The sequence below is a fragment of the Pongo pygmaeus genome, chromosome 20, assembly GCF_028885625.2.
Source record: "Pongo pygmaeus isolate AG05252 chromosome 20, NHGRI_mPonPyg2-v2.0_pri, whole genome shotgun sequence".
NCBI classification, from domain to species: Eukaryota; Metazoa; Chordata; class Mammalia; order Primates; family Hominidae; genus Pongo; species Pongo pygmaeus.
This window is the reverse complement of record NC_072393.2, coordinates 36356368-36379441: the sequence shown is the minus strand read 5'-3', so window position 1 is coordinate 36379441 and position 23074 is coordinate 36356368. Positions and strand designations below refer to the sequence as shown.

General features: G+C 38.4%; 1 long non-coding RNA gene across 1 annotated transcript in view; it reads right to left on the bottom strand.

The window, feature by feature from the left end:
- Positions 1 to 4346: 4346 nt before the first annotated feature.
- Positions 4347 to 23074, bottom strand: part of LOC129020751 (uncharacterized) — a 40410-nt gene continuing 21682 nt past the window's right edge. The window contains exons 3-5 of the long non-coding RNA XR_008495895.1: positions 16386 to 16499; positions 7142 to 7316; positions 4347 to 4515 (exon numbers count right to left, since the gene is read on the bottom strand). This is a non-coding gene — a long non-coding RNA (uncharacterized LOC129020751). The remainder of the gene's footprint in view (positions 4516 to 7141; positions 7317 to 16385; positions 16500 to 23074) is intronic.

The following is a 23074-nucleotide window of genomic DNA, read 5'->3' as shown; positions in this document are numbered from 1 at the left end:
AAGTGCTCTCAAGGATTTGTTTGTTTGTTTGTTTAAAAGGCTTAAAAGCCTCAATCTACTGAGCAAACATGCCTCCAAGCATCTACCCTGGATGTCTTTATATAACCTCAACATGCCTCAGTCCAGAAGCAAATTTATTGTTTTTCACTTAAATCACCTTTCCCTTGATCCTTCTGTTGCGGTCACTGGCCTTGTCTTCCAGTGCTTAGGGTCCTGCAGCTCCTGCTTGGTCACCCTCAGGCCGAAGGGCTTATGCTGAACCCCAAATGCACTGAGTGAAACCCCACACTCCCCCCTCCTCATTGCTGGAATCTCCCTGCCAGCTCCCAGGGTCTGGCTGGCCTGGGCTGGCTTTGCCACTGAATCTCTTTTTCCCATTTGCCCATGGCTGTCTGCCACTAGTGGGCTGGTCTGCCTCACAACACTTCATGCCACCTGCTTTTCCTTCCTCTGTGTCCTTGCTGGAGCCTGGGATGCCCTTCCTCACCACTGCCCCTGCCCCAGCCCAGGTTAGCCCAGTCCTGCTTTCTCCCCGGGGTCCAGCAGCCCACAGTCATGCATCAGTCCGCTCAAGAGAAGTTGGTGTGTCCCTCTAACTCCTGACCATGCTTCCCTTCTGCGTCTGCTGTAGTCCATCTTACCTCTGTCATTAGACTATAAGTTGCCTGAGGGCTGGAAATCTACCCCTCCCTCATCTCTGCAACCCGCTACCATTCCCAGCAATTTCACACACACAATTACCTGTTGAATGCATGTTGAATGAATCTGAGATCGATTTTGTAAAGATAGGGGGAAATCATGAGCAGGAGTTGTCTGAAGAATGAATCCTTATTTTAGATCCCACTGAGTCTCTCTGTCAAGGACTCTTTGGACTATGAAAACAGGAACAATTATGGTGTAAATGGACTTTGAAAATAGCAATAATTAGGTAATTAAAAATGTACTTCAGTTTCATTATAGTGTCCATAAAATAACACCATCGAAAAACAAACTATTTTAACATATTTTACTTAATATAATTCATGTAATTGTGATTTTTATGTTCCACCTAGTTATGCAATTAAGTAGTACATGGTTATTTCTTACAATTAAACATTGCTAAAATCTGCCGCCAGTTTGGAACACAGAGTATGATATATTTAACAACTTTTTATGCTAAACAGTAGACACAGTTAACACTGTATTCATTTAATTCCAATTTAATTAGTTGAATAATATTTTCAAATGTGAATTTAGCCCTAACTAGAATGGCACATTACTTAAGGTTGTTTTCTTTCAAATTATGTATCTGTAACCTGTTGAGGTTTCTCGTAGAAGAAAATGGTGGTACGTGTGGGTTCCTGAGTTGAAAATCGTGCAGGTTTTTCAGCTCTTGATCAGAGCTTCCTACTCACTGGTTAGATCCATCTCATGACATAGTGTACACCAGCAAAATCTCCCCTGTTTCTTCCTGAAGTGTTAACCCCTAGATGCTCATGAAATGTGTTGCAGGCATGGCTGGGCTCCTGGAAGCAGCCTGAGGCCCGAGACACAGAAGAAAGGAGATCAGAGGCTTCATTTTTCTAGATACACCTCCTGCTTTGGGGAGAGGCATTCTGAACTCCTCAAACATACTGCCTCTGCCACTGGCCCTTGTCACCAGCCCTGATCTCTGAGTGATGCAGAGGCGAGAAGTGGGGAAGAGAGGAAACTTCTTGGTTTCAAGAAGAAAAAACAGGTGCAAAGCCCTTTTGAGCCTATGTCATTGGTGACATTACTATAAGATTTCCCATTCCTGCTTTTCTTGAGAGTCCCTCCAACCCAGGCCTGTGCCTCTATGGGCCAAGCTTCACCTTTGGTCCCTAGACCTGCCGTACCTCCATTTCCCCTGCACTCATTTGCCTGGCTTGGAACATCCCCCCAGGTATATCTTCCCAGCAGTTTCCCTTTCTCCTCTACTCTGGTCTCCTTTCCTTCACCCTCCCATCTACCAACCACTAACTCTCAAATGAAGTGTCCTTAAAAAGCTCCATGCCTTGTTACCTCCTTCAAAATCAACTCCCCCTCTTTTGTTCAAGCTTCCACATGGCCCACTGACCTGACCTTCTCTCCCTCTGTTCCTAGACTTGAACCCTCCACCCAACCACTCCACACACCTTGGCTGAGACCCTGCCACAGAATGGGGAGAAGGGGTTGGGGGCCCCTTGAGGACTTCATCCCTCAAGTCAGGATTACCCTCACTGCACCTAAGGGGCATCACTGCTCATCCCAACTGCTGACAAACACCATTCCCACACCTTCTGCCATTGAGTTAGCCCCATTCATGTCAGGGCTCAGCTCCCACCATGCCTGTCTCCCATGACGCTTTCCTAGCACTGCCTCAGACCCTCAGAACTAAATGAGATAAGGCATGACCAAAGGCTTAACAACCAACACGATAATAATAAGATCATTAATGCTTATTGAACACCTCCTCAGTGCCTGGCTCTGGACTTAGCACATTACATTAATCATCTAATTTAGTGCTCCAACAGGCACAAACTACTTCTAGTATCCCCACTTAGGATGGGTTATGAGACTGGCCTAAAGTCCTACAACCACTCAGTGGAAGAGCCAGAATTCAAACCCAGATGATCTGAATCCTGGATCTGTGCCCCTAATCACTACTCTGTCCTGTCTCCCTAGCAGGGGACCCAGCAAATGGCAAGTGTCCAATAATTATTAGTTACTGCACTGAGTCCCAAGGAATACTCTTCTTTTCATTGTTCTCATTACTTTTGCAATCGGAGTCTCCAAACTCATTGCTCAGTTTAGACTGTCAGTTAATTTTCAGTTAGTATTTTTTTTTCCCTGCACCTGGCTGGGCACCCACAGGCAGCTCAGTCCCAGGCTTTCTACATGGAGTCATAAGGTCTCTGTCTTTAGGCTCTTGAGTCCATTTGAAATCTACCAGGGAATCTGTCAGTGGCCTTGGACCTGGCGTCTGGCAAACTAGGGTCATTCTTGAGATCCTCAATCATGGTCTTCTGCTCATCACACACCTCAGACATCAGGATCCTGACTGCTCTGCTACCTTCAGGTCCAGCTCACATCCCATTTTGGTTTCCCAGCCTCAGCTCCACCTGATACTAATCCCAGCCATCCTAAAATCCTGGCATGGCTTGGGCCTTCCACAACTCAGTTTATGGCTGGGACTGAAGAAATGTTGTAATGAAGGTAGCATCTGTAAGTAAGATCTGCACATGGAAGTGTGTGTTGTCAAACACCTCTGAAAGAGGAACAGTGTGGCCACAGTTCAGGAATCAGCATTGGGAAAGCCACAACTTGTGGTAACCCATGCCTTCACTGCCCCTACGTAAAACCAGCTATGTGCTGGGGAATTACGCTATGACTCTTCTAATCCTATTTCCAGTTCCCATAAGGACCCTGCAAGTTAGGTATTGCTACACTCACTCTACAAGAGAAGGAGAAGCTCAAGTGTACAGTGGATATTTGATGTTTTTATCTGCTCACAATTCATTGTTTCTTCTAATACTAGCACCCTGACTTCTCTTTTCCATGTATACAGTCTTCATGAACTACATTTCAGGGTTCCTAGCCCTTCTTGCCAAAAGACAGGCATGTGATAAAATCTCGGCCAATTGGACTCTCTTTCTTGGGAGCCTGAATGTTAAGATGAGGAAGACAAAGATGGGAAATGATTAAAGAGGGTTTATCCCTGCAGGATGCCCAAAGAGACCTCATTACTTTCTTCACTCTAGAGGCCTGGGGCTGCTCAGCCTCCAACCTTTCCAGGACCCCTTGTCAATTCAGCCTTTGCTTTGATATCCTAAACCAATCCATATCCTCCTCACGTTAACTAGCATCTATTTTTGTTGCTTGGAACCCCAAAACTCCATATGATAGAGGGACATTCATTCATTTACCTACTGAAGAGTTCTTGAACACATTCTCTGTGTGAGGCTCTGTGCTTGGTGCTAAGGGTGTTGCCACGAGCAGGACAGAGGTTTCTATAATCAGCAAAGGCAGTCATTCATTGCACTTATGATAAAGGTTTTAGGACAAGGAACTTGTCCTAGGTAACACACAGGTCCATTCCATGGCTTGGCATCAAGATAGCTTGTCCCATATTCCACACTATTTTATAGGCCTGTGTGCTTTATACACACATTAATCAGGTATCATTCAAAGGGATTCTTTTCTCCACCACTGCACTAAACTACCGTTTAGCATGAACAAGTGCCACATATTTAAATACACAAGTGCAATTTCCTCAGAAATTCCTCTATCGATCTGGCCAATCCATTCCTTCTTGGGAACTTTGTGAAGGACAGTTTCTTAGAGTCAAAAGAAGCTCGTATAGTGAATCAGGAGATTTGACTCAATTTGTGGTTTTATTACAAATTTCCATTGTGATATTAGACATGTTAGTTCTCCCAGGTGAGTCTCAGTTTTCCCTTATATAAACTCAGAAATAGTTCAGATTATCTCCGAGGCTCTTCTGCTTTGATATTTCTAAATATCTTCTTCAAGCCCCTGGAATTAAGAGGGAAAAAAAGTTGCTTCTCCCTGTGACTTGAGGTTCTGAATGGCATCAAAAGAGTTAAATTTTGCAGTACTTTGCAACATTGATAAAAAACCTGTGTATTTTAATTTCTAATAAAAAATCAAGCAGGTATGAATAGCAATGAAATTGCTCAAAAATTGTTCAAATTGAAGGGAAACAATTGGAAATGGATTTGGAAATATAATGTTTAGCTAAGCAAGCTATAATGTTCTGTTATTTTAATCAGCATTGTAAAGTAATTTAAATGATGCAGGAATAGACTTTTATACTTTAATATATAATCACTTTTTTCAATGCATTCATCAAAAGGTATTTCATGTTAATGATTCTATAGCTGACGACAGACACCAACAATAATGGTCTCTCGCCTGCTCCAGGTTTATGTTTGCAGGTTTTAGATTTGACTTTTATTTCCACTCTTCCCGCCTAGTCTTAAAGAAAAATTTCTGCAATTTTGGAAGGAAATTCTTGTTAGTTAATGTTGCAAAGGTTAAAAAAATTAGCATAGGAAATCTAGGACTTTCCTCAATATTGTTTCTTCTATAACACTAGAAAGTTGGGGCAGATTGCAGGGGTTATCCCAACAACTCACCTGCCTTCAGGCCCCTGGAATTCAAAAAAATATAAATGTGGCTTTTTGTTTAAAAATCTTCTACAAAGAGAGATGAGATTCTGTCACCCTATAGCCATTTTGTCTGTGTTAAATTAATGCTTATTGAAAATGGAAGATTTTTTGTGAATTAAATGCTGAAAAATAGATTTCTTTCTACTTAGGGGCTGATGTGTACTATTATCAAATGGCTCTTTCATAAAGATTTTTTTAAAAAGAATAACTTGAAATTTTCTTGCTGCAGTTTAAGTATTTATCATGTCCTTATGTCCTTGCTGGAGAAGGGAATATAAGACAGCTGAAGGACATGTTGCTGCTCCCAGAATGGTGATGCAGCCCAAGGATTTTGCAGGCCTGGACTTGTGTTTCCAAGGACTTTCTTTCCTCCCAAAATAAAACATGCTTTTGGTGTCTCTTGCTTTGCTTTTGCCCATGTTGGTACTTGTTCAGTGTGAGAAATCAATCTGTCCATCCATCTCTCCACCAATCCATCCATTCATCCATACACCCATCCACCCATTCTCTCATCCATATATCCATCCATCCATCCACGCACCCATCTGTCCACCCATCCATCCATCTACCTATCCATCCATCCATCCATTAATCCACACACTCGTCCATTAATCCATCCAATCATCCACCCATTTATTCATTCATCCACCCATCCATTCATCTGTCCACTCATCCATCTATCCATTTATCCATTCACACATCCATCCATTCATTTATCCATCCATCCATCCATCCATTTCACCCATCCATCTATTCATTTATCTTCCACTCACCCATCCATCCATCCATCCATCCATCCATTTCACCCATCCATCTATTCATTTATCTTCCACTCACCCACCAATTCATCCATCCATTTATCTACGCATGCATCCATCCACCCATCTATTCATCCACTCACACCTACTCATCCACCCACTCAACCATCCATCCATCCATCCATCCATCCATCCATCCATGTATCTCTAGAATTTCCCCAAGAATAGAACATAGCCCTAGATGTGTCTTTAGAGCCATTTGAATACTATTTCCAAATTATAAAGTTTCTAGTTTGTCTATTCAGAAACGTTTTTTGGAAAAGGCAGCCTTGTATTTATCAGCTAAGTTCCAAAGAGTAGGATTGGATTCAAAGTGCTAAGGAGCTGAGAGGTGGGGAAAGGGGCCAAGAGCCTCGGTTTTGGGCTGAGTCTGCCCCAGATGGAGACTGGGGCAGTCATTCCTCTCTTTGAAATGGCAGTGAAGGACTGGAAACAAATGGCAGACTCCAGGTTGAGACTCATCTCCACATGGTGCTCCTTGGTGAAGTGGGCTCAGCCCAGAGCCAGCTGGGGCCAGGAAGGAATGAAAGCTGCTGAGGTCACACTCTTGGTGAAAAGAGCTCTCTGGGTCCTCCCATCCCGAGTTTCGGGAATCATAAACAGCCAGTATTTCAGTGCCCTTCAGGAGAAAGAAGTGGATCAAAGATTGAGGGAGCAATGCAGACTTGCAGTGAATGCAGAGATACAGTCAGCTCTGTCCATAATGGAATAAAAAAGGGGCAGGAACGGAATCCTCCACTTACTAGCTGGGAGTCCCTAAAATGTTCCCCCTTGGTTTTCACACCTGTAGATGATAAATTATAAAAATTGCAGTATCACAGACTTAGGGTGAGAATTGCATAAGGTAACAAGTTTAAGGTACTTGGCCCCAAACCTGGTGAAGGGTGGCTGCTCAGGGAGTGATAGCTATGAAAGAGCAATTGTGTTCAGGAACAGTCGACAAGGAACCTCTCTAGAATGGCACCTGACTGGCTCATCTCCTACACCTCTGCAGGATACAACTAGAGTCCAGGAAGGATCATAGCCCTACTGAGAACTTAAAAGATCTCAAGTTCCATCCTCAAAGCATCCTCGCTGCTGCATCATTACAAAATTCCCATGATCCAGCTTTTCAAGGGTACATGTTAACTTATCTATGTGGTGTGTGCTTACTGAGTGCCTGTGGGGCTGTCCAGCTCCAGCTCCCTGTGTTGAAGGGAGGAGCAAGGGAAGGGAAGGCTCTCATCTCACCCTGGAGGGGCTTGTGGTTTGCTGGGCAGAGGAGACACAGTGCACCTTGCAGCCCTGGACAGGGCACCAGGCAATGTGTGGAATAAGGTTTCCATGCCTGCAAAGTGCAGGAAAGACAACTCAGGACAGAAACATGGACAGCCAAGAAGCTGGGAAAAAATGTTCCTTTGTACTAGCAAAAAAAGCAATGCCTATAGCATTGTCAGTAACTTAACATTCTGTCTACACACATCCAAAGATTAGAACAACAATAACAACATTCTACTCATGGCTGGGGTAAGTGTAAGGAGGTACGAGCAATAATGAAATTTGCTACAGTAGAGTGATATATTTGACAAATTTAATTTACATAATTTTAACTCTGCATTTGTCCACCACACTCCTCCCCCAAAAAGGAGAAAGAAAGAAGGAGAAAGGGAGGGAGGGAAGGAGGAAGGGAGGTACCAAGGAAGGAAGGGAAGGGAAAGAAAGAAGAAGAGAGGAAGGAAGGGAGGGAAGGAGGAAAGGGAAAGAAAGAAGAGGAGAGAGGGAGGAAGGGAGGAAAGAAGAAAGGAAGGAAGAGAGGGAGCAAGAGAAGAAGAGAGGAAAGAAGGAAGGAAGGGATTGAAGAAAGAAGGAAGAAAGGGAGATGATATGGTTTGGCTCTGTGTCCCCACCCAAATCTCATCTCAAATTGTAATCCCCATATGTGGAGGGAAGGAGGTGATTGGATCATGGGGGAAGTTTCCCCCATGCTGTTCTTGTGATAGTGAATTCTCAGGAGAGCTGATGGTTTTGTAAGCATCTGGCATTTCCCCTGCTTGCACTTCTCTCTTTTGCAGCCATGTGAAGGTGTTTGCTTCCCCTTCACCTTCCGCCATGATTGTAAGTTTCCTGAGGTCTCTCCAGCCATGCAGAACTGTGAGTCGACTAAGCCTCTTTCCTTTATAAATTACCCAGTTTTGGGAAGCTCTTTGTAGCAGTGTGAAAACAGACTAATACAGGAGGGAAGAAGGAAGGAAGGAGAGAAGAGAGGGGACAAGGAAGAAAGGAAGGGAGAGAGGGAAGAGAAAAGGAAAGAAGGAAGGAAGGGCAGAAGAAAGGAAGATGTACCTAAAGCCTGACTTACCACCCATCGTTTCCCTCCATGTGTGTGCTCAGGAGTGAGCACCTGAAGGGAGATCCTGCTGCTTTCTCCCCAGAGCTGTTTCTTCACTGGGTCTGTGTGGTGTGACCATCCCAAGGGCTGGATCTGAGACTCATGTTTAAGGACCCATTCTCATACCAGATGTCCCCTAAAGCCTAACAGCTCCTAGCATAAGAACTGCAAAGATGGCTCTCCTTGCTACCCACCCCCACCTTGTACCCTACAATCTGTTTTTTAAGGAGCAGCCAGAGAGATCCTTTAAAATAAGAGTCACTCGTGTCATGCCTCTGCTAAACATGCTCCACAATTTCCATTCCTCTCTGGGAAAAAGTGCATATCCACCCAGTGCCCTGCCTAGCTCACCTCTCTGGTCTCTTCCTATCCTTCACTCTTCCTGCCACACACTGGTCTTTGGACACGCCGACATCCTTGTTGTTCCTTCAACATGCCAATTGTGCCTCCTTCTCAGGGCATTCATACATGGTGTTTCCTCTTCTGGGAATGCCCTTCCACCAGCTAGTTGCATAGCTCAATTCTCACTTTCTTCAAGTCACCTCTTTTCAATGGAGCTTCCTTTGACCATCTAAACCTCTATGGCACCCTCCTCCCAACATACTTCTCTTTTAGCCCTGCCTAGTCTTTTTTTTTCTATATTACTTATCATCTTCTAATGCTTTAGAAATTTTGTGATTGTTAGACTTAATTTTCATTATCTCTCTCCACCAGAATAGCTTTTTACAGTGAATATATTGGTCTAGTTCGGTGTCTGTCCCATCTCCATCTCCTGGCACTATGCCTGACACAGGGTAGTTACTCAATAAACAGTGTTTGAGTTATTGCATGAATAAATGAATTACTGAATGTCAATCTCCAACACTATTTTCTTAAAAGGTGTGCCAGGGCAATTTTGATGACAAGCATTTTGTATTATATGTACTGACTTTAGAAATATCCCTCCCACTTCAGGTGAGAGTCTATTGCGGAAGGTTTCAGAAGATAATTTGGCAACATATACTAAGGGCTTAGAAAAGAGTTTATCCTAGGAAAATTTCATGGGTGTTCACGAATGTTGAGCAAAACCACAGGCAGCTCAGTGTTGTATCAAATATAAAAAATTGGAAGTGATCTAACTACCCAATAATGATTAGGTAATAAAAAATTATGGTCTGCACAAACAATGGGGTATTATTTGGCATTTAAAATGCAGAGGAGTAGAATTCTTTTTAAATAGAAAATGTTTATAATATATGAATTGAAAAAAGTTACCAAACAGTAAATAGATTGGAATATCACATTTAAAAAAGAAATATACATATATTGATATACACATATATGTATTATTTATGTGAATATGCATATACATATATCGATATCTAGACATCTATATGTATTTCCTGGGAAACTATAATTTTATATGCTATGGTGTTGTCATTAGTGATTTCTAAATTGTTAATTTTTGTGAATTATTTTAGTAAATTGTTCTACATTAGCTTATCTTTTTCTCTAATTTTTCTCAAAGATCATGACTTTTTTTTTATTTTTAGACAGAGTCTCGCTCTGTTGCCCAGGCCAGAGTGCAATGGCACGATCTCAGCTCACTGCAACCTCCGCCTCCAGAATTCAAGCGATTCTCCTGCCTCAGTCTCCCAAGTAGCTGGGATTACAGGCGCCGCCAGCACGCCCATCTAATTTTTATATTTTTAGTAGAGATGGAGTTTTGCCACGTTGGTCAGGCTGGTCTCAAACTCCCATCCTCAGGTGACCCACCCACCTGGGCCTCCCAAAGTGCTGGGATTACAGGCATGAGCCACCACACTCAGCCATGACTTTTTATGGGTTCTTTATTTGGCAAATAATGGCAATAGATGATATTTCCATTAAAAACTGGATCTCAGTGCTTTCTAACATTTAATATTGTAATCTGACTTGAAATAAGACATTTCCAACTTTTATTTCTTAAATCATCATCTCTGGTCTTCTGAGGAAGGAAGAGGGAAGCCAGGCTGGCTGAGCTGAGCTGGAAGAGGAGCGGACTCTGCTCCAGGACCGCTCTTCCACCCAGCCGTTGAATGAATACAGTGGCGGCCACTCGTGAAGCCCACGTTAGTTCCTGCTCAGTTTAATCACACACTCCTGCACTCTAGTCAAAGGGGATTAGACATGAGCTGTGATGCCACGACCACGTAGACTGCTTCTTTGGAGTACGGCTTATTTATTCCTTTAGTCAGTTTTTTTCCCCAAAATCCATTGATATTTCCATATTAAATTCTATGACTTATCAAGAAAAATCAACTTGTCAAACATAGTGAATTTTTTTTAGCAATTTGACATTCATTATGTATTTATTTTTATGTAGACAAATCTTTTACGCTTTTTCTCTTTTTGATTTTGATGCCTCCCTTTGTTTTTAGATTTAACATGAACATTTAATCAACATGAAGAGATTGATATTTTTAAGTCATTTTATAACTTTCTAATCCATCTGTGTATGTGTGTGTGTATTTGGGCGATAGTACAGGGTGAGAGAATAATTTAACCATTATTAAAAATTAAATGATGACAATTTGCCCCAGACCTACCTGTAGAGTAATTTTCTGTTACCTACTCTCTTGAAATGATACTTTTAACGTTGTACTAAGCTGTATTCATTTATTACATAAATATTCAATAGGCACCTATCACGACGCTGTCACAATGTTAGGATCCTTTTGAGATTTTCTTCTTTTTAACTGATTTGTCTACATTTTTTTCCCCTGACACCACACTGCTTTAATTATACTTGCTTTAAAGTACAGTTTAATACGTGGTATTTGAAAGCCCACTTCATCACTATTCTTTTTTTCAAAATAAACTTCATTTTTCAGAGTAGTTTTGGATTCACAGACAATTGGGCAGAAGGCACAGAGATTTCCGATGCACCCCCCTTCCCACACATGCACAGCCTCCCATTACCAACAGCCCACACTGTGGTGGTGCATGCATTTGTTACAATTGATAAACCTACATTAACACGTCGTCACCACTCAGAGTCCATATTTTACATGAGGGTTCACTCTTGGTGTTGTGCATTCTATAGATTTAGGGAAATGCCTAATGAGTATCCAACATCGTAGTATTGTACAGAATTGTTTCACTCCCCTAAAAATCCTTTGTGCTTCGTCTGTTCACCTGCCTCCCTCCAGTCTTCCACTGGACACTACTGATCTTTTTACTGTCTCCATCATTTTGCCTTTTCCAGAATGTCAAAGAGTTGAAATTACACAGTAGGTAGCCTTATCAGATTGGTTTATTTTACTTAATGATATGCATTTAAGTTTTCTATGTATCTTTTTAGGGCTTAGTAGCTCATTTCCTTTTAGCCTTGAATGACATTCCAAAGTCAAGATGTACCAGACTTTTAGTTTATTTATCCATTCACCTACTCAAGAACATATTGGTTGCTTTTAAGTTTTGGCAATTATTAATAAAGCTGCTATACATATCCATGTGCAGGGTTTTTTCTTTTTTCAGACATAAGTTTTTGAGTCCTTTAGGTAAATACCAAGGAGTGAGATTGCAGGATGGTATGGTAAGAGTGTGTTTAGTTTTGTAAGAAACTGCCAAACTATCTTCCAAACTGGCTGTTTCATTTTGCATTCCCACCAGCAATGAGAGTTTCTGTTGCTTCATGTTCTTACCAGCATTTGGTGTTGTCAGTGTTATCCATTTCAGCCATTCGAATAGGTATATAGAGGTATCTAATTGCTGCTCCAATTTGCATTTCCCTAATGACATATGGAACAGAGCACCTTTTTATAGACTGTTTGCTATCTGTATGTCTTCTTTGGTGAGGTATCTGTTAAGGTCTTTGGCCCATTTTTTTCAGCTGGGTCATTGTTTTCTTTCATTGAGTTTTAAGAATTCTTTGTATATTTTGGATAACAATCCTCTCTCTGATTTGTCTTTTGAAAATATTTTCTTCCAGCCTGTGACTTGTCATTTAATTCTCTTGACACTGTCTTTCGCAAAATGGAAAATTGTAATTTTAGTGAAGTCCAGCTTATCAATTAGTTCTTTTATGGATCATGCCTTTGCCATTATATTTAAAGGGTTACCGTCAAATCCTAGGTCATTTTGATTTTCTCCTGTGGTATCTTCTAAGAGTTTAGTGGTTTCAAATTCATTTGGGGGAAGAATGTAAGATCTGCGTCTAGATTTTATTTTATTTTATTTTATTTTATTTTTTGGTCACGTGGATGTTCTGTTGTCTCGGCATCATTTGTGAAAAGACTATTTATTACTATTTTATGGTCTTTGGTACTTTATCAAAGACCATCTGACTATGTTCTTTTTTTTTCTTTGATGGAGGCTTGCTCTGTCATCAGGCTGGAGCGCAGTAGTGCAATCTTGGTTCACTGCAACCTCCGCCTCCCAGGTTCAAGCAATTCTCCTGCGTCAGCCTCCTGAGTAGCTGGGACTACAGGCACCCACCACCATGCCCAACTAATTTTTGTATTTTTAGTAGAAACGGGGTTTCAGCATGTTGGCCAGGATGGTCTCCATCTTTTGACCTCATGATCCACCTGCCTCGGCCTCCCAAAGAGCTGGGATTTCAGCTGTGAGTCACCGTGCCTGGCCCTGACTACATTCTTATAGGTCTGTTTCTGGGGTTTTTATTCTGTTCCATTGTCTTGTCTATTTTTTGACAATACCACATCATCTTGATTATTGAAGCTTTATAATAAGTCTAGGAGTCAGTGACACAACTTTGTTCTTCTCTTTCAATATTATGTTGGGTATTGTGGGCCTTTTACCTCTCCCTGTAAATCAGAGAATCAGTTGGTCAATATCTACAAAATAACCTTCTGGGATTTTGATTAGGATTGTGTTGAGTCTATAGATCAAGTTGAGAAGAGGTGACATCTTCACAATATTGAATCTTTCCATCCATGAATATGAATACCTCTTTGTTTATTTAGTCCTTCCTTGATTTAGTTCGAGTTTTATAGTTTTCTTCATATAGATTTTGTACATATTTTGTTAGATTTATATCTATGTGTTTCATTTTTGGGAGTATTAATATAAATGGCATTTTGTTTTTATTTTCAAATTCTACTTGTTCATTGCTGCTACCTAGAAAAGCAATAGACTTTTGTATATTAACCTTTATTCTGCAACCTTGGTAAAATTATTTATTAGTACCAGGAGTACTTTTCTTCTTTTTATTTTCTAGATGGGCAATCATGTCACTGTGAAAAAGACAATTTCATTTCATCCTTCCCATCATGTATATATTTTATTTCCTTTTCTTGTCTTATTGCTTCAGGTAGGACTTCCAGTATGATGCTGAAAATAATGGTGAGAGGCAACATTCTTGCTTTGTTCCTAATCTTAGTGGGAAAGCTTTGAGTTTCTCTCCATTAACTATGACATTAGCTATCAGTTTTTGTGAATATTCTTTATCAGGTTTCCCTCTATTTCTAGTTTACTGATAGTTTTTATCATAAATGGTGTTAGATTTGATCAAATGCTTTGTATGCATCTATTGATATGGTCTTGTGAGTTTTCTTCTTTAGCCTGATGATGTGATAAATTACAGTAATTGATTTTCAAATATTGAACTGTTTTTGCATACCAGGGATAAATCCCAGTCAGCTGTGGTCCATACTTATTTTCATACATTATTGGATTCAATTTTTTAATAGCTTGCTGAGGGTTTTTGCATCTATGTCCATGAGAATATTGGTTTGTAGTTTACTTTTATTGTCATTTCTTTTTGTCTGGTTTTAGTATGAATGTAATGCGGGCTGCTCAGAATGAGTTAGGAAATATTTCCTGGGCTTCTACTTTTGAAACAGAGTCTACAGAATTGGTATTATTTTTCCCTTAAATATTTGATAGAATTCACCAGTAAAGCCATCTGGAGCTGGTGCTTTCTGTTTTTAGTTATTAAATATTGATTCAATTTTGCTAATAAATATAAGCCTATTAAAATTGTCAGTTACTCCTTATATGAGTTTTAGTACATTTTATCTTTCAAATAATAGGTTCTTAATCTAAGTTACCAATTTGTGGACATAAAATTGCTTATAATCATTCTTGATTATGCTTTGAATGTCCATGGGATCAATAGTGATGCCCCCTTTGATTTCTAATATTAGTAATTTGTGTCTTGTCTTTCCTTGGTTAGCAGGAGCACAGGTTTTTAATTTTACTTATATCTTCTAAAAACATACTTTTGGTTTCATAAATTTTCTCTATTTTTTTCTTGAGTTTAATTTCATTGATTTCTTTTCTAATTTTCATTTTTTTCTTCTCCTTATTCTGGACTTAATTTGTTCTTCTTTTTCTAATTTTCTCTAATGGAAGCTTAGATGATTAATTTTGGTTCTTTCTTTTTTTCTAATTCTAATATATGCATTTAATGCTATAAATTACCCTCTAAGCACTGCTTTTGCTGCATCTCACAAATTTTATAAGTTGTGTTTTCGTTTTCATTTATCTCAAAATATTTTTAAATTTCTCTTGATATTTATTTTTTGACCATGTGTTATGGGAAGTGTATTGTTTAATCTCCAGGTATTTGGGGGCTTTCCATCTATCTTCCTATTGATTTGTAGTTTAATTGCATTGTGGTCTGAGAGCAGACAGTGTGTGATTTCTATTTTCTTAAATTTGCCAAGGTGTATTTTATGGCCCAGAATGTGGTCTATCTTGGTTAATTTTCCATATGAGCTTGAGAAGAATGTGTATCCTGAGGTTGCTGAATGAAGCTGTCTATAGATATTAATTATATACAGTTGATTGATGGTGGTGTTGAGCTCAACTGTGTTCTTACTAATTTTCTGTTTGCTAGGTCTGTTCTTTCATGAGAGAAGAGTGTTGAAGTCTCTAAGTATAATATTGGATTCATTTTTTCTTCTTTTCATTTCTACCCATTTTTACCTCATATATTTTGATGCCCTGTTAGGCACAACCTTACTAAGGATTGTTATGCCTTATTGGAGAATTGACTCCTTTATCATTATGCAATGCCATTCTTTATTCCTGATAGCTTTATTTGCTCTATCTGAAATTAGTATAGCTACTCCCACTTTCTTTTGATTAGTGTTAGCATGGTATGTCTTTCTCTATCCATTTACTTTTAATCTAGATGTCTCTTTGTATTTAAAGTGGGTTTCTTCTAGAAAACCTATAGTTGGATTTCATTTTTTGATCCACTCTGGCAATGTGTCTGCTTTAATTAGCACATTTTAACCATTGGCATTCAAAGTGATTATTGATGTAGTTTAATTAATGTCTACAAAATTCATTGCTGTTTACCATTCATTGCTCTTTTCCTTTGTTCCTGTTATCTCCTAGTCTTTTTATGCCATTTGTGATTTTAACTGAAAAACTTATATAAGTCCATTTTCTCTCTTTTCTCAGTGTATCAGTTATATTTCTTTTTTTTCTTTTTATAGTTTTTGCCATAGAGTTTGCAATATATCTTTACAACTAATCCAAGTCCACTTTTAAATAACTATAATTACTGTAGTGTGACTATACTGCTATACTGCTTCATGGATAATGTGAATACTTTAATAACAAAATACTCCTAATTCTTCCTTGCCATCCCTTATGTCATTGTTTTCATTTATTTCATATAAACATATACATGTATACATACACACACACACACACACACAATATCATGCCTTATATAATGTTTTGGTCAACCATAATATTATAATACTGTATTGCTGTACAGAATTGTAGGTTAGAAGCAATAAGCTATAATAAATAGCCTAGGCGTATAGTAGGCTATACTATCTAGATTTGTATAAGTACACTCTATGATGTTCACACAATGACAAAATCACCTAATGACTCATTTCTTGAAAAGTATCCTCATTGTTAAGAGACACATAACTATATTGATTATATGTGTCTGTATACACATGACTATATTGATTATGTATGCATGTATACAAAAACACATACATAATCAAATACATTTTTGCTATTTTTATTTTGAATAAATGTATTTGTTGTAAGAAAAATAAGAGTTTTTAACTTTACTTTCACTTATTTCTCCTTTGGTTTCTTCCTTTTTTTATGTAGATCCAAGTGTCTGACCTATAGAATTTTCCTGCTCTCTAAAGCACTTCTTTTAACATTTCTTGCAAGGCAGGTCTGCTGGCAAAAAAATAAATAAATAAAAGAATCCCTACATTTTGGTTTGTATAAAAAGTCTATTTCTCCTTCTCTTTTGAAAAGCAATTTTGCAGGGTACAGAATTTTAAGATTTTTTTTTTCTCTTAACACTTTAAATATTTCACTCCACTCTCTTCTTGCTGGCATGGTTTAAGAGGAGAAGTCAGACATAATTCTTATTTTTGCTTCTCTATAGATAAGGTGTTTTTCCCTATGGCTTCTTTTGGGAATTTTTCTTTATGTTTGATTTTCTGTATTTTGAATTATATGCCTAGGTGTAATTTCTTTAACATTTATCCTGATTGGTGTTCTCTGAGCTTCCTAGATCTGTGGTTTGGTGTGTGACATTAATTTGAGAGGAAATTTTGGGGCATTATTGTTTTAAATATTTCTTTTGTACCTTTCTCCTCTTTTCTCTGTCTGGTATTCCCATATGTGTATGTTATACCTTTTATATTTGTCCTATAGTTCTCAGATATTATTCTCTGCTTCCCCCTCATTTTTTTTCTTTTTCTCCCTGCTTTTCAATTTTGGAGGTTTCTATTGAGATACCTTTCAAGCTCAGAGAGTCTTTCTTCAGCCATGTCCAATTTACTACAAGCCCATCAAAGGCGTGATTCATTTCTATTATAGTGTTTTTTATCTCCAGCATTTCTTTCTTTTTTTTTTTTTCTTAGAATTTCCATCTCTCTGCTTACATTCCCTGTCTGTTCTTGCATGGTGTCTACTTTATACATTAGAGCCCTTAGCATATTAATCATAGTTGTTTTCAATTCCTGATCTGATAATTCCAACATTTCTATCATATCTGAGTCTCCTTTTGACACTTGCTGTGTCTCTTCAATCTGCACTGTTTTGCTTTTTAGTATGCCTTGTACTTTTCTCTTGATAGCTGGTCAATATGTACTGAATAAAAGGAAATGCTGTAAATAGGCCTTTAGCAAAGTGGTAGTAAGGTGCAGGGAGAAGGGGTGCATTCTCTAGACCTGTGATTGGGTCTCAGTCTTCTAGTGAGCCTCTGCTTCTGAACTGTGAACTTCTCAAGTGCTTCTCAATCTCCCCACCCCACTGCCACTTAGATGGGACAGGATGGCTGCAAGGGTGTGGAGTTGGGCATTTCCTTTCTTCCAGGTGAGATAAGTTCTGATAAAACCCTAGCAGGTTAGGCTCTTGTTGAATAGTTTCTCCTAAGGGCAGACCTTGTTAAGAAGAACAGAATCCTCTGATGCGCTCTTAGATGTTTTTTCACCTCCTCCTGCCAGAAGCATGAGGGGATTTTTCTCCAGTATTCAGTGTGGGAACCTGGTCCAGCTCCAGGGGGTAAAACTCACTTAATTGTGAGGGATACCCAATGACTAGTCCACCTAGAGTTTTTAACTGTCAGGTTTATCCACACTGAGACTCCAATAAGTCATCAATTACAGTTCAGATTTCCTGACTTTGGCACTGATTCCTTCAGAAGTTCTGCTCATGAATTTCTATTCCAGTAAGTTGTGATTCTCTGTATTTGCCTATCTGTCTCTAATTTTGGGGTCAGTGATTTGTCCTGTGAACTCACTTCCCTTTGGGATGTAAGAAGAGCTGTTCATTTTCCAGTTTGTTCAGCTTTTTACATGTTGTTAAGATAGAGTAGCAACGAGCAAGCTCCTCATTGAACCAGAAACTATTACTATTTTTCTAAAAAATTTCTACTAATTCTTACCAGTGAATTCTTCTAAGCTAACCTTAAAATTGCATTGCCTATTTTCCAGCCAAAAAAAATTAACAAAAATACATTATGATAACAGTATTTTTTCTCCTTTCCAAAGAAAATAATGCATTTCTCCAGTTATCCACATCATAATGTATGTGATTGTGTGCTTTACAGATTTTAAGTCCTTTACAAAGGCTCACACTGTCCTGGAAAAACCCTAAGAGATAAGGATGATTATCCCAATGTTACCTATGAGAAGAGTGAGGCAGAAAGAGGTTAAGCAGCTTGCTCAGGCTCACACAGCTAGTAAGTATAACATGCAGGATCATGACACAGGTAATTAGGTGCCACGTTGTCTACCCAACATAATTCATGGACCTGCTTGGAACATGCCTGGCATTTGGTAAGTGCTACTGGCTGTGGCATTCAAGTCTTTTGAGATTGTTCCTTTATCCATCAAGACAGCCACCATCCAGTGGGCATCTGGGGACATGGCCACAGAGGGCTTCCTTCTCCAAGGGGAATAAGAGGGTGGAGGTGATGGAGTTGGATATTTGTTACTGACAGAGACTGCTTCCTGCAAAATATGACTGAAATAGTTTAAAGGATTCTTGAGTGAAAGAAAATTCCAGACTGGAGCCACAGAGGCCGGATATGTCGTGTCATATGTATGGGAAAGTCTGGTACAGACTTGGAGTCATGAAAAAATGCTCAGAAAAAAAGGCAGAGCAGGCTTAGAAATGACAAGAGAAGATCCTTTCTCTTTCACATTCTCCCTTTCGTCAGCAAAATGAGGCCTCCCTGCGCCACACAGGCACTGGGAAAAACCAGGGTCACAGATGGGCTCTGATTTTAGGGGAGGCCCCTGTATGTACCTATTGCATTGTTGGAAGATTGTGATAGTAATGGACAGACATACAGCAAAGGCTTCTCCCACTAATCACCTTCTCCACGCATCTCCCTGGCTTTGGTTTATACTTTCTCCACTATTTTCATCAAAAAACTGTCATCCTAAAAACTGTCATGTTAACCTATTAAATCCAATTAAAGAAAGTGTGCAACTTTCATATACCCCAGGGATATATTTCACAATTTCCTCTGCAATGTTGTTTGCGTCACCATAAGAGTTGCTTGGCATCTAACGAGCAAGTAAAAAGGATAAGTGGAGTGCAGGTTACATAGGTGGTGGAATATTACACTGCAATGCAAAGAAGTAAAGTTGGCCCCAAAACGATGTTGGATGATAAAAATAAGAAATACATTGAGAAATATACTACAATACTAGCAGAACGTAAAGGGCCAAAGTGCTATATTTTTCCAGAAATAAAATATAAGTAAACATAGTGAAAGAGGATTAGCAAAGACATCTATTAAGTGCAAATCATGTGCTAATGTCCAGGTCTGACCTTGACAGAGTATAGGGTATTAGACTTACTCTCCCACTATAAACAACTATAAAACTGGAAGAAGTTTACAAAGCATCTGTTTTCATACATTAGAGGTGAGATCTCCATTTACTCAGTTTCTGCCCAAGAGTAATTGGTTCTTAATAAACATCGCAGGCATGTGGTTGAAACCCCCAAAAGGCCACTTTTATTAAATTGTTATTCTTCTTCTAAATGTGCCTTCTGCTTTTTGTTCCCCTTTTTCTTATTTCCTGTCTTCTTTGGTTTAATTGTGTATACTTAATATTCATCTTGTTTCTTCCATGGTCTTTTTAGCCATGCTTCTTTGGGTTATTATTTTAGAAGCTGATCTAGGAATTATATTATGTATTCTCAACTTGTTTCAGTGCTCCATGAAACAAAACCATGCTACTTCATGTATAATGAAGAACATTCCAATAGTACATTTCTATCCACATCTCCATTATATTATTGTTGTGTATCTTACTTTATATTATATGTTGTATGCCCAATAAATTGTTATCATTTTAGTGTAAGCAGTTGGATATCTTATAAAGAAGATACAAAAGAAGAAAAATGCATTTTTTTAATAAAATTTATCTTTTTGAGGCAGGGTCACACAGGCTGGGGTGCAGTCTCCCAGGCTGGAGTGCAGTGGTGCGATCATGGCTCACAGTAGCCTCAGACTCCTGGGCTAAGGCAATCCTCCCACCTCAGCCTCCCAAATAGCTGGGACTACAGCCACGTGCCACCATGCCTGGCTAATTTTTTTTTTAACTTTTTGTAGGGATGGGGTCTCACTATGTTGCCCAGTCTGCTCTCAAAATCCTGGCCACAGTGAACCTCCCACCTCAGCCTCCCAAAGTGCTGAAATTAAAAATGTCTTTTATATTGACATTTTTTTCCCTCTCTTCCTTCTGTCATGTGGACTAAGTGTACATCTGCTGTTATTTCCCTTCAGCCAATTACTTTGGGGGCAAAAGGGAAGCCTGATGAAAATGTCTTCATTTTGACCACATTTTTCAAGGATAGTTTTACTGGACATAGGATTCTAGGTTGACTTATTTTTATTTCAGTATTTAAAATATGGCATTCCATTGTGTTATAACTTGCATTGTTTCCGATTAGAAATTAGCAGTGCTCATATTCCTTTTTTCTTGTATGTAAAATGATTTTTATCTATGGCTGCTTTTATGTTTTTTTTGTGTTAAAAATATTTTCAACAATTTGGCTGTAATGTGTCTACATATATCTTTATGTTTCTCCTGTTTATGATTTGTTGAGTTTCAGTGTCAACCGTGTTGATATTGTTCATAAAGTTCAGCAATATTTTAGTCACTTTTTTCCAAAAAATTTGTTCTCTCCCAATTTTCCTCACTTTCTGACATCCCAGTTAAGCCATTTGATTGAATTACTTAGGTCTCTGAGTCTCTACTAATTTATTGGTATTTTCTTTCTTACTGCTTCAGGTGGGATAGTTTCTACTGATCTATCTTCAAATTTACTGGCCTTCTCCCACATTGTTCAATATGCTATTAATCGCATCCAGTGAAATTTTCATTTCAGATTACATTTTTTTCTATTCTAGAATTTTTATTTTATTTACTTTTTTAAATAGCTTTTATTACTCAGCTGAGATTTCCCACTTATTCACTCATTATATTCAACATTTATTTTAAATCCTTGAACATATTTATAATGGCTTCTATAAAGTCCTTGTGTCCTAAGTTCAATAACTGTGTCATTTCAGAGTCGATTTCTACAGAAAAGTTTTATTTATTTATTTTTCTGGATAAAGGTAAAATATTCTTTCTTTGCATATCTAGTGATTTTTTTAACTGTGTGCTGAATATTATGAATGCTACATAGTTGAGAATATATTTGGCCATCTTGGTCTAAAGAGTGTTGAATTTTATTTACAGATGATTATTGGGAAATCAGTTTGATCATGTTAGGATTTGTTTTTAGGCTTTGTTACAGTGGGAGAGAAGTTGTCCCTTTTCCGAGATTGAAATATACTGCTTTTAAGATGTGGCCTGTATGGGGTCTCAACTGAATTCCTGGAATATTTAGAGGGATTTCTCTGTCCTGGCTGAATAAATCTCCTATGACTCCCAGTGCTATATATCCTCTGGAATTGTCATTCAGTTCACATTCTCTCTTGTAGCTTTCTTTCCCCTCTCCAAGGTCTTGTAAAGTGATACCATGTGCATGCCTATCTTAGAATTCTGCCCAAAACTCCAGGGAACATCTACATAGATTGCTTCGGTTCCTTCCCTGTGAAGTTCCTCTTTAATAACCTGTCTTTTAAGTTCCAGCCATTTAAGCTTTCCCAAACTTTAATCCAATTAAAAGGCATAGATAGTGAGACTTGGTAACAGAGCAAAATTTAACTGTATGCTACTACAAGAAAAACATTCTTCTTTTACTTTATACTATGCTTACTGTAAGCATAAGAAATCTAGCATGGCTCTATTAATATTAGACACAGAGATTTAGAGAAAAGGCTATTACCTGTATTAAGAAGGTCATTTTTTGATGATAAATGGGTAACTTAAAAAGAAGAATAGCAATACTAACAATATGTTGACACAACTACAAAGTTTCCAAACACAAAGGAGAAACTTAAGGAACTAAAAAGAGAAATAGATACATTCACAATTATGGCTGGAGATTCCAATACTTCTTCCTCAGTAATTGATAGAGTAAGTAGATTTTAAGAACAATATTAACCAACTTGGCCTAGTTGACACTTACAGAATGTGACACCCAACAACTTTATAATACACATTTTTTTTTAGTGCATCTGGAACATTCACCAAGATAGAACTAGCGGTACTATAGTATACATCTCTATATATTTCAAAATATTTGAAACAGAGGTTTTTCTCTGACAATATGAAATTAAAATTGGAAAAAAAATGACAAATAAATCCAGAAAATCCTCATATATCTGGGAATAAATCACATACTTCTAAATAACCTACTCATCAAAAGGAAAAAATCACCATGGGAAATGAGAAATATTTAAAAATAATTGACAATGAAAATACAACCTATTAAATTTTATGGGATGCAGCCAAAGCAATGCTTAGAGGAAAATGTATTGCCTTAAAAGTTTATATTAGAAAATAAAGTGCCAAAATTCAATGCACTAAACTTAAAAATATAAGAAAAAAACTAAGTAAATAAAACCCATGAAAGTAGAAGTAAGGGTAACAGTGAACAGAAATTGAACAAACATTGAAGATAATAAATAAAACAAGAAGTTGTTTTCTTTAAAAGATTAAGAAAATTGATAAATTACTAACTATGTTAATTAAAAACAGAAGAGGGGAAACACAAATTTCCAGGGTCAGTAATAAAAAGGATGATCACTAGAAATAAATCAGACATTAAAAGTATAAGGGCATGCTATGAACAACTTTATTTCTAAATAAGGGAATGCTATGAAC